This window comes from Juglans microcarpa x Juglans regia, chromosome 4S (assembly GCF_004785595.1).
Source record: "Juglans microcarpa x Juglans regia isolate MS1-56 chromosome 4S, Jm3101_v1.0, whole genome shotgun sequence".
In the NCBI taxonomy this organism is placed as follows: domain Eukaryota; kingdom Viridiplantae; phylum Streptophyta; class Magnoliopsida; order Fagales; family Juglandaceae; genus Juglans; species Juglans microcarpa x Juglans regia.
In genome coordinates this window covers 23,996,942-24,008,821 of record NC_054601.1, presented here as the reverse complement: position 1 = coordinate 24,008,821, position 11,880 = coordinate 23,996,942, and the positions used below count along the sequence as shown (strand labels likewise).

At 36.3% G+C, this 11,880-nt stretch overlaps 1 pseudogene; it reads right to left on the bottom strand.

The window, feature by feature from the left end:
• Positions 1–688: 688 nt before the first annotated feature.
• Positions 689–11,050, bottom strand: LOC121261888 (annotated as a pseudogene).
• Between the last annotated feature and the right edge of the window lie 830 nt (positions 11,051–11,880).

The following is an 11,880-nucleotide window of genomic DNA, read 5'->3' as shown; positions in this document are numbered from 1 at the left end:
TTAGTTGTAACACGCCAAATCTCCCAAATCTCTAAAAATGACTTTATTAATAATTGTAGAGAGCGGGATGTTACATAGCAACCCTCCACTTCATTCCATATATTTTTCAAAGTCGTAGAAAGTTTCTTTCTTTGAGGTGAAAACTTTTGAGCCAAAGACTCTAGAGTAGACTTGGTTTAATCAATTGAGGTTGGAACTTTTGGAACTTGATGGTTTTCTTACTTGAAAATGATTTTAGCTGTATAGATAATTTTCTTATAGTCATATCTTAGTTATTTTTACAGTTTTGTCACATTATCTATATTGTAATTATTTATAATTTAATGGTTATAGCTGAACTTGTGAATGGATTTTTTAGAATTATTGTATTATAGTTGTAAATAGTTTGGAGATTATGTATTTGATATATATTTGTAAACAGAAAGAAAGTTTTAAGAATATAACCGAAACTTTGTCCATTTATGATTTTGGATTTGGGGCGTTACACACAACGCAGCACCTTGGCAAGTTGGTTCATGGACATGCGAATTCCATTTTATTTGGAATCTGCCAGTCAAATAATATATAAGCCCCGTACAGATATATTCAGCTTGACAACGAATACAAGTACGCTTCTTACTGAATGACAACGAATTTGCATATTACTACACTGACTAACATATTACTTGCAAACAGAAGGCTTGCAAGACGCTTACCTCCGCAGGAAGTTCAGTCGCCCTACAAAATATGCAAACATGGAAGCAAAAACAAGGGGGAAAGCCATGAGAACAACCGCCACAACAGCCAAGCGATCATGGTGAAACCCAAAGTAATCTTCTAAGAAGGCAGCCACTGTTTTCGTTTCTCCGAATACCATGATGGCCTTATTTATATCTCCATATTGTGAAGTGAGCATACCATTCAGCGACCAAGATGTGGGTATCAGATAATATAACCAGATCCACCACTTTGGAATTTTCTGTAAGAACAAGACAATCCGGTCAGTTTAACTGTAGATATTGTTCATAACTTGAAGACTTCACGGTGTACAATATAGATGAGTTTTGAGTACTTTTTATCAGCTAACCGGTTCAGGCATCAGAAAACCAGCAAACAGGTTGAATAATGTGTAAAAGGCCGAGCACAAAATTGCAGCTACCATGGAGTTTGGCGTCAATGACACGACTAGCATTCCCAGATAATTGAAGTACAGCAATGAACAAAATATTACATGGAAGTACCAGAAAACCTTAAAAGCCGACCCATAATATCCAATCATTGGATATGAGATTGTCACAAATAACGCAGTTTCGACGAACAGATAGGGGATTTCCACTATCACCTACAATATCAGTATCCCCAACCATATAAGCTAAAAATAATGGCTAAACAAGAGCCCCCTAATCAAGACCTTACATTCCACCAATTTTGTTTTCAGAGAACAAATGGTGATAGTAGGCCGCACATGTAGAATTACAGGTAGAGAATCATACCTGTGCAAGTGAATGAGCCCATGAAGTGTACATCCCGGCAAATCTTTCCCGGTACATAACATTTCTCTCTGCTGCTATATATGGAAGGACTGTCGTGCAATTATTTATGCCCAAGAAGATAACAGTAGCGTACATTGAACCAAAAATATTGAATAGGTTCTGCTGGTTGTTTCTAACATGAAAAAAAAAAAAGGCAGCATTTAGTTCTTTGCAATACTCCTAAAATTTTCACCTAACAGAAAAAGGCATATATCTGACGGATGGAGTGATTTGTCTTAAGCAAAGGAGAGACCTACAGCCGAATTTAGACAGGTTATCCAGACCAGCAATTTCTCATGTAATATAGATTCTGCCAAAAGGAGAAAAAGTAGAAAACGATAAATAACTAAAACTTACAATTTTTTTCCTTGGTTCCAATACAGCGCTCCAAAAATTAAAGCAATTACAAGTGTATGCACCATACGAGTCAAGTTGTATGCAGGATTCCTCCAATAAGTCAAATGTTGTTTCCATAGGCAGGATTTGACTTGTCCCCAACCATTTTGAGAAAAGCGGGACACAAAATGCAGATCTGTTGAACGAGGAGGTGGGCTACTCAACTGCCTTACAAGTTCTCTGTTGTTCCTGAAAATGGGATAATAGAGGTTGTCATGTTTGTATAAAGAATGAAATACAGGTCATATGACCATGATCTGTTTCCACACAATAGATGAACATGTAACAACACAAGGTCCAAGCCACATCTAAACCTATATATAATGCAAAATGACTAATCAAATTACAATTGGAGTCCTTGAATCAAATGGCCAAGAACTCCACATTACAATCATGCCCCTTTAAATTGTTAATGTCCTCGTCAGGTCAAGTCTCACATTTCTAGTAGGATTTGGCTCTGATAGTCTTTGTAATGACCCAAGACCGAAGCCACATCTAAGCCTATACTCTAAAAGGGCTGGTTAATGTTAGAATTGGAGTCCTTAGAATTTGTAAAATGGAAAGAATTTCTCCTTGTCAAGCAATGTAGAATTCCTCTGCTGAATTGAAGTTACTATTTTGAAATAGTAACGCGTTAATTGACATCAGACAACATCAAAACCAAGTACGGTTCTAACCGAAGAAATCAACTCACTCATATAGGGGAGATTCCCTGTATTTCTGGGCAAAGTCTACACCAAGCTCAACCTCTGAAGATGTCGAAGTGACCTCTAACATCCACGTTGATGGGTTGTAATTTTCTCTAATCTTTGGAACTCTTGGAATACCCTGTCAAAATAAAACTTAATTTTCAACATAACATCTTAAAACAAGTGGTACTACTATACAAAAAATGGAAGCAGAAAAGATCCCTAAGATATGTGTATTGTTACAGCAAATAGCAAGCTAACCTCAAAATATTCTATAACCCGACTTGAATGCTGTCCTAATGGTCCAGAGTATATCATGCGCCCACCAGTTTTTAGAAGGATCAACTGTAAAAGCAAAAGGGGAATGAGACAAATAACTCTTGAAGATTTGTTAACAAGGAACTTGATTCCTAGGATTGAATCTTGTCCAACACCAGTTCTGATATCATTTTGTTGGGGAGTAGGCAGGATGCAACATATCTTACATACTTTTCTTCATTGCAGCCGTCAAACCTAAATCTTGCTTTATTTCTTCAGTAGCCATGCATGTACTACTGAGTTAGTGAGATAAACAGCACTTCTTTGAGAAGTAAATACTTCCTTGGTATATTCCGTGGATAAATTTACTTCAAAAAAAAAAAAAAAATATTATACCTCATCAAATGTTTCAAATATGTGAATGCTAGGTTGGTGGATGGTACAAACAATTGTTCTTCCCGTATCAGCTACGTTCTTCACCGCTCGCATGACAATTGCAGCTGCTCTTGCATCCAAACTTGTTGTCGGTTCATCCATGAAGATGATAGAGGGGTTAGCAACAAGCTCCACGGCTATTGTAAGCCGCTTACGCTGCTCATTTGATAGACCGGTAGCCCCAGGTATACCTACTAATGCATCCTTTATTTCACCAAGCTCAATGGTCTCAAGGACTTCATCCACAAACGCCTGCAAGACATCACAGGAAAGCTTTAACAAACCATTATATTATCTCAACAATGAATATAAATTCCAAACCTTTGGACTAAATGTCAGTGCATTGTGATCTTACGGCTTTAGTTTTTGGGTCTACTTCTGCAGACAAGCGCAGCCAAGCAGAAAATATGACTGATTCTTCTACAGTTAGTTGAGGAGAATGTATATCAGTTTGTTCACAGTAACCCGATATCCTAGCAAAGGTTTCTTGAACCTTGGGATACCTTCCAATCTTTATTTGCCCTTCAATATAACCACTGGTCTTTCTTCCAGCTAGAACATCCAGAAGAGTTGTCTTGCCAGCTCCACTGACACCCATCAAAGCTGTTAGAACACCAGGCCTCAATGCGCCGGTAACATCCGAAAGAAGTTGAAGTCTTTTGTTTGTGAATCCCTGTTCTCCCATTTCCTGAGAGCCAGAAATGAAATAGGAAAGAAAATTACAGGAATGGATTTAATGTTGTGAATGATTATCAATCCAGCAACCACAAAGGACCTAACATAAAATTAAATGTCATTACCAGTGGGGTGTCAACATAGTATTGCACATCTTGAAACACAATGGTTAGGGGTGTAAAAGGTAAGACCATCCTACCTGTTATTGGAACAAGAGGCTCATTAAAAGCTGGATAAATACATTTAAAGAAAATAAAGAGGTAATGATCTGAATAACAATCTGAAGATCAAGAAAATTTATCTAACCTTTTTTTCGGTCCTATATTAGCCTGTAGATGAGAATTTTTGGACTTTTCATCCAAATGGTCCCCATCATGTGAATCGTCACTTCCAGGTACTTTGGAGAGCATTTCATGCGAAATAATAACACGAGATGATCCAGGAGCTGAATGTTAATCGAATGTTGACAAATCAGCATCTATTGTTGCAATGCTGTTTCAAGTTGAAATAAAACAACAGCAAAGAACTTACACTTCAAGTAACTTAATGCCAAGATATATCCAATGTTGAATACTATTGTAAATCCAAATAAGGCACCAAGTGATATCCAAAAAAGATAACCATCAAAGTTTAGTCCACGGCTTTCAAGTATTTCTTGCCCTATCGTTGTGTTTGCCGATGTCATCTACAGATAAGAAAGCAAAGCAGACTTAGCTGGAACATCTGTTTCTCCCAGCCATTAAAGTCATAATTAATTACAGAAATAACACAGCATTATCAGGCTTGTACCAGAAGTATTGGAGTATAGGTCATACAACTGAAATTGATTGTGTAATTACCAGTGTTACCCAAGCATTCACTACTCCAGTTATTGGCGTATGAATTAAGGTGGAACTTAAAACTTCACCTAAGATTCATTTAGCTGGACATTGGCGATCAGTAGAAATATATTGCACTGCGGTGACAGATATGGAGTGAAATGCTACTTAATTTCCAGTGTTAGAAGATATAAATAAATAAAAAACACCAAACTGGATGTAGAGTTGATAGTAGTAACTTACGGGATAATTCTCTAAAAGATTAAAACAGGCAAAAAGTGGGCAGATTGAGTTAGTGAGGACGGATTTGAACTTGAATAATCTAACAGAAAGCTGGGCTAAGATTACGAAGCCAGAAGTAATGCCGTGGGAGTCTCACCTTTTGCCATCTTGGGGCAAGAAACTCATTTAAAGAAAGCCCTATCTCTCCGTATGCCATGGGTGAAACCCAAAAACCCCACCTCAACCAGACAGGCATGGAAGCTGCAGCAGAGCAGTTAAGCTTGTCATTTCAATTGATTATCTTAGAATGAGATTTGGCAAAAGGAGAAATTGAAACCATACATTTATTAATAACGAAGCCACCGAATAACAGTACAAATAATATTGCAAAAAAACCAGCTGTCAAAGATGCATTATTTGTCTGGAAGACGGAGGCCAGGAAACGGAACATGGACAATGAAGATAGGTTCAGCGCAAAAAGTAGAACGAACTGGCGGAAGAACCTAAAACAGCAGCAAATGAACCAAGGGTCACAACAAACAGAATTTGGCACTACTGCTGCCCTCAACATTCCTCATGTACTTATGTAAATCGTAAAGGTTTGATAAAAGAAAATTTAAAAAAAAAAAAAAAAAAAAACTGCTTAAGCAAAAGAAGATGCTGTGTTGAGGCTCTAACGTTCGAAAAGTTTGGATATAAATTTGGAAATTCATGAACCAAAACTAGGCAAAATTAACAAATATGAACATATTTTCATGTCAAACTCACCTCTGGGCCTCAGGACTGTATCCAATGACATAATACGTAAAACACGTCCAAACCAGAGATTCCACAAATGAAAGAGGGATCTTTAGTATACTTGCTGGAATGGCATAAGCCCAAGCTGGGTAAAAATAAAATGCTTTCTGTTTGTAGAATACTTCAAGTCTTTGAATAGTCATGGACATCTCTGGGATACCATCAACAAGAAGGATGACAAGAGCATAGAACAGGGCACCCATATAGTAATTTGCATAATAAACATCAATATCCATGCGTGACCGCAAAAACACAGTCATTGTTATACATGCAATGATAATAAGCTGTAGATAGAAAAAACCAAAACATGTTTCAGATTTCGCAGGGCTATGGACAAACTAAACAAAGAATAAAGATGAAACAGGAAGAATGAGCATAGGTTTTAACGCTCCCACACCAGGAAAAGTAATGATAGCAAAGGATCAAGGAACATCAGCATAAGTACAAATCTTAACCTGACTTGTTTTGAATATGTAGATAAAAGAATTCCTTTTCATGAGAAGAAGTTCCCTTGAAGCGCAAGCTCTAAAAAGATCCCATTTAGAAAGGGAATACCGACTAAAGGAAAGAGCACTCTGATGGCTTTGGGACTTATCATATGGCTCTGAGAGCTCCTCTACCAGCTTCTTTCCATATGGAGACTCTTTGAACTTCCTAGAGAACAAATCGACTGGAATGTAACTGTGAGGTACTTCCGTGTGATACCAGTACTGTGCTTGATCTTTCCTTGAGATTACCTGTATAAACATAGGATGAAATAGTTTGTTTTTAAAGAGAGAAGAGCTTGAAAAGAAAACAAATATAAGCTCAAATGCACTTACCTCCTGGATAAAATCAGCAACCCCTTTCCTCGCCGGACATCTAAAGCCACAATTCTCAAAAAACTCTAGAGCATGATCACGTGGACCATGATACACAATCTTTCCCTCTGACATCAAAATGAGGTCATCAAAAAGATCAAATGTCTCTGGGGCTGGCTGAAGAAGGGAAACCAGTAATGTAACATCTGTGATATGCACTAGCTGCTGAAGACAAGTAACAATTTGAAAGGCAGTGGAACTGTCTAAGCCATTTGTTATCTCATCCATAAACAGAGCTTTTGTAGGACCTACAATCATCTCCCCTGCAAAATTGAAGTCCAATTCCCTATAGTCAAAATCTAACCTGGCATTGGGAGTTAGTTCTCTCATTAAAACCAGCTAAGGTTATTGTTTTCACTCAGATTACCTGTAGTCAATCTCTTTTTCTGACCACCAGAGATACCTCTTCTCATAGCATCTCCAACTAGAGTGTCAGCGCAGATATCAAGTCCAATGATCTGAGAACTCAAGGCAGCAATAGAAATAAACTGGTAACTTATTCGTCAATTTACAAATTACAGGGTATAGGTTTTCTGTCAGCTTTGTTGAAAGAGAATGACCTTTAGTATGTAGTCTGTTTGAAGGGTTCTTTTTAGTCCTTCCACAGAAATCGCCTGCCAAAAAAATACAGTCAATATTACAATGAAAATCCTCAAGAAAACCATCAATACGTAGAAACAAAAGAAACATAGTGTGACCAAAATAAATTATCTTATTTCATTCCTTAAGTAATAATACCCACAGTGTGACCAAAATCTTTTATATGCTAAATCTTTCGCAGTGGCTGTGATTAACATGCATGCAACAGAGAATTTTCCTATGAGTAAGAGGATTCAGCTTCAATGATTTTGTCAATGATGGTTCTCATTATCTTAAGTTTTCCATCATTTTATCAAAGAACAAAAAATCACAATTGGTCTGGGTGGGATTTTAAAAAATCGCATATGGTCCGGATAGGATTTTTTCCCAAGTTTCTTTCTAAAACAAAAATTTCAACAACTGTAACTAGTTTCATGTAGCCAAATCAGTTGGCATACAGCAGTATAGACTATTTCATAAACAAGGAAAGAAGAAGATTAGATATGAAACCGTTACCTTCATGTAAGTGTCTATGTCTGGATCGGGAACAACTCCGGCTTCCTTCTCTCTTTTACTGACTTCCATCAAAACATCTGAATTAGTCCAAAAACAAATGTTGCTGTCATTATCCGAGTGTTGGGGGTTTATACCTAATAAGGCAGTACTTATTAATAAATCATCTTCCCAGTTGAATTCCAAGGAAAACTTACCTGTTCGGCTTCCAACACCCATACAACGAGCTGAAAAGTCAAGTACTTCCCTCACGGTCATGTCAGGAATGTGCACGTCATTTTGGCTGATATAAGCCGAAGTCTTTTGGGGGACAAACTCTTCTAGCTTGTATCCATTGTAAGAAATTTCCCCAGCAATCTATTTGGCAAAACAGATAGTTTATACATAAATTTGAAAGACTATAAACTAGATTAGCAATCAACCAAAAACTTGGTAACACTTATTATACTACATCAAACAAGGAGATATACCTATAATTATACATACAAAATTATCTGCATCGATTGCTTTGATCTTTCTTGATTTTTTATTTTTATTTTTCCTATCAGCATTCTGCTGATTTACGTTTCAAGTTATAGTTTCAAACTAGATGCCTATTAATGAGCGTACATTGCCCTCATCAGGCTGACAATTTAAAGGCATTCTTCAAGTAATATGGAAGTACAAAACCTTGAGAGATTCGTCTAGATTCCCGGACAGGGCCTTTAAAAGGGATGTCTTTCCGCAACCTGGGGGGCCAAGCAGCAGAGTTATCCTGCAGAAGAGGTCAGGCCATGTGAATACGTCTCCAGCCTCATATATATCACCCAAACGTTTCGAATCCTCTCTATAGAAAGATTTCTGTGAAGAAGTTATCAAAATTGAAATGGAAGTATTAAAATTAAAGGCAAAAAAGGAAAAAAAAAAAGAAAGATATTCCGGTTCCAACTGATCGTAAACTTGTATTTTGAGACACTCGAGAGGGGAACATTTCGTTGAATGTGGGGGATACCACTAGGTGATGAGGAATCACAACGTGATAATGTTCCCGGGTGAAGTTTCTGCTTTGAATTAGCAACTCCATGGAACAAAGCATGGCGATCCAATATACAACGCACAGTCCTCAGAGAGTCCCTCCCTAATACAGACCTAAATCTTTGAAACAGATACAAACTTCATTTGAGGGATGCAACAAGAGAACGGCAAATTAAGGAACTTTATCTATTATTTCTATTCATCTATGTCCGTAAGATAGAGCGACAACATGTACAGACATTTTATGCTTGTCGGGGAAAGACATTATTTGAGCTTAATGGTTCATTTCATTATCAGGAAATCTTCACAGTTATATATTCTTCACAGTTATCCAAAGGGCTTTCTCATGGAGATTATTCGACGGCAAGAAACAAAAATATGTGTGTTGTGTGAAAAATTGGAATGATATTGATAAGAATATTAATGTTTTAATTATTATTTTTTTTAATGATCAATAAACTTTATCACAAGTCTAGCGAAAATATTATCACCATTAAAAACTTGAGTTGATCAAGCTAAAGGATTTAAAATATGGAATTGAAATCATTAAAATGCTAACAATAATTGAATTCAGGACAGTTGACTTAGATCTTAATCAAAGCTGTATAGCAACCTTCCTGGCTTTATGATACTACCAACGTCATTGATGATGCTTATCTTGGCTTGACGTGACTCTGCACCCGGCAGCTTTGCATAGAACTGTTTATAAGGGCCAAAAATAAATTAATTAATTAATTAATTAATTGACTTCTATAATATTAAATACTAAAACAAATAATAATGACGATGGCAACTTATAAATATTATTACATAAAATGATAATATCTTATTCTACAAGATTTGGGCAATCTCGCTATCCAGGGACGGCAGAATTGTCAAAATTTCAGGTGCGGCCACGTCAGACATGTTGGAAATCATATATAAAAATATATAAAGAATTAATTTAAAATTTCTACAAATTATTTTTAAGAAAATATTATCCAAAAAGTTATTTTGAGTAATGCTACTCATCATGTCAACCTTCATCATCATTTCATCATCTTATAACGTGATATTAGGTAATTAGAAATTATTTATTATATTTTACTTATAAATTTATCATCTAATATCACATCATGAGATGATGAAAAGATAATAAAAATTGAGATAATGAATAGATTTTTTCTTTATTCTACTACGTCATGTTTGAAAGTCCGGGAACTTGAATTACTTACGCCGGAGATGGTGCTTTGAAGAGAATTCCATACGGTTGGAAGGGCCTTGCCATGCACCACCTCACACTCGGCTTCAACACGCAGATTTCTGCACCTCACTTCTACAGTAGGCAACTTTACACCAACCCTACAAAACGATATAATTAATGCCTGGCCGGCCGTAAAGCCGTAAATGAACTACTGAAATTTGATTCGGATAAACTCGATTCAAGCTTAGTTCATTTCACAAATGAATTAAGTATTTCTAACTTTATCATGACAAGATTATAATTAATATTTAGTAAGATATATATATATACTAATAACAATTATTTATTAAAGAGTGTGCATGGATCCAATTCATGAGTATATGTCAAAAATTGTGTTCTATGTATGACTATGGCAATACTCATTTCATTCACATTCATGATGCTACACAAATGTGTTTGCACGCGTTTAGAGATGCAATATCACACCTATGAATGATTTTTAGGAGGAATTTTGAGAGAGAGAGAGAGAGAGAGTCCGGCTTACTTGCTATTCGTTTTCTAAGTTTTTGCAACAAGCGATGGTTGTCATTCTCAATCTGTTTGATGAGCTTCTCTACAAACACATGCCGTTCTAGAGCCCCGAGCTTCGTAACATCAATCACTTGTTTCCCTTTCTTTTCAACAGCACCACCACCATCATCATCAGCATCCTTATCAAATAGAGAAGATCTCAGTCGCTCAAACGTAGGTAATCTCTCAATTTCAGCCGATTGTAATGCATATTCAACGTCACCATCTCCCTTTGCAGAACTCAATCACGAAGTACTGTTTCGAAAACTTGAGGTTTGCCGTTGAAAGGATGATCTGATGCTTCTTCCTATCTCTGCCAACTCAATTCTTAGTGACTCTATCTCATCTGTACTAACTATCTGAGCCATGTTTTTTTTCCTGAACTTGGAGAACTTCAACTTGCAAAGGTATATACATATATATATCAAGACAAGCAAGACTGTGCTCAGGTTCGGACTACATGATTGATGAAGCAAGGATGATGCATGTAGTACTAATCATGTTCTCATGTTCTTGATAGCCAAGCTAATTTAAATATAGCACGACTCATGTACTAGAGAGAGATGCTTCCGTTGTTGATCAATTCAAGCCAACTTCTGATTGATCGCGAATAAAGGATGATGCATGCACTGATCTTCATGTTCTTGGCAGCCAAGCAATTAAGTTGAAAAATATTGCTGGGTATTAAATATAGCGCATGACTTTACTTGAGAGAGAGAGAGAGAGAGAGAGAGAGAGAGAGAGAAATTCATGATCTGTTGCATGTTATTCAAGCTTAACCAAAATAAATCCTTTTTAATGTTCAGAGCATAACATATCTTTTTTATGTTAAAATAATATCTCTCACTCTCTCTCTCTCTCTACATATATATATGTATATATATATATAATTTGGTTTTACAAACAAATGCGTGGAGCCAATTAATTCGTCCCTGCTTAATATATATATATATATATATATATATATATATATATATTTTTATGGAAGACGTTTTGTTTTTTTACATGATCAACTTACCGATATCTTAGCATCAATAACCACTTATATAATGTCATCCCTAGTATATTTATTATAGATTGTGATATAAATTATGTGAATTTATTGAATATGAATTATTATTTATTTATGTGAACCATTATCTCAAAGAGATGCATTAGTTCAGTGATAATGGTGTGTTGTTTCAAATGAAAGGTTAAGAGTTTAAAACTCCACAAGTGCAATTTGATTTTTAATTTTGTGAAGTGTTGGACTTGGACAGACACAATGCTTGGGCCGGCCAAGCCTTGCACGTGGGCCAAAGAGTCACAACACTTGGATGTTTGCACATGGGCTGAATAGGCACTTTGATAGGATGCAAT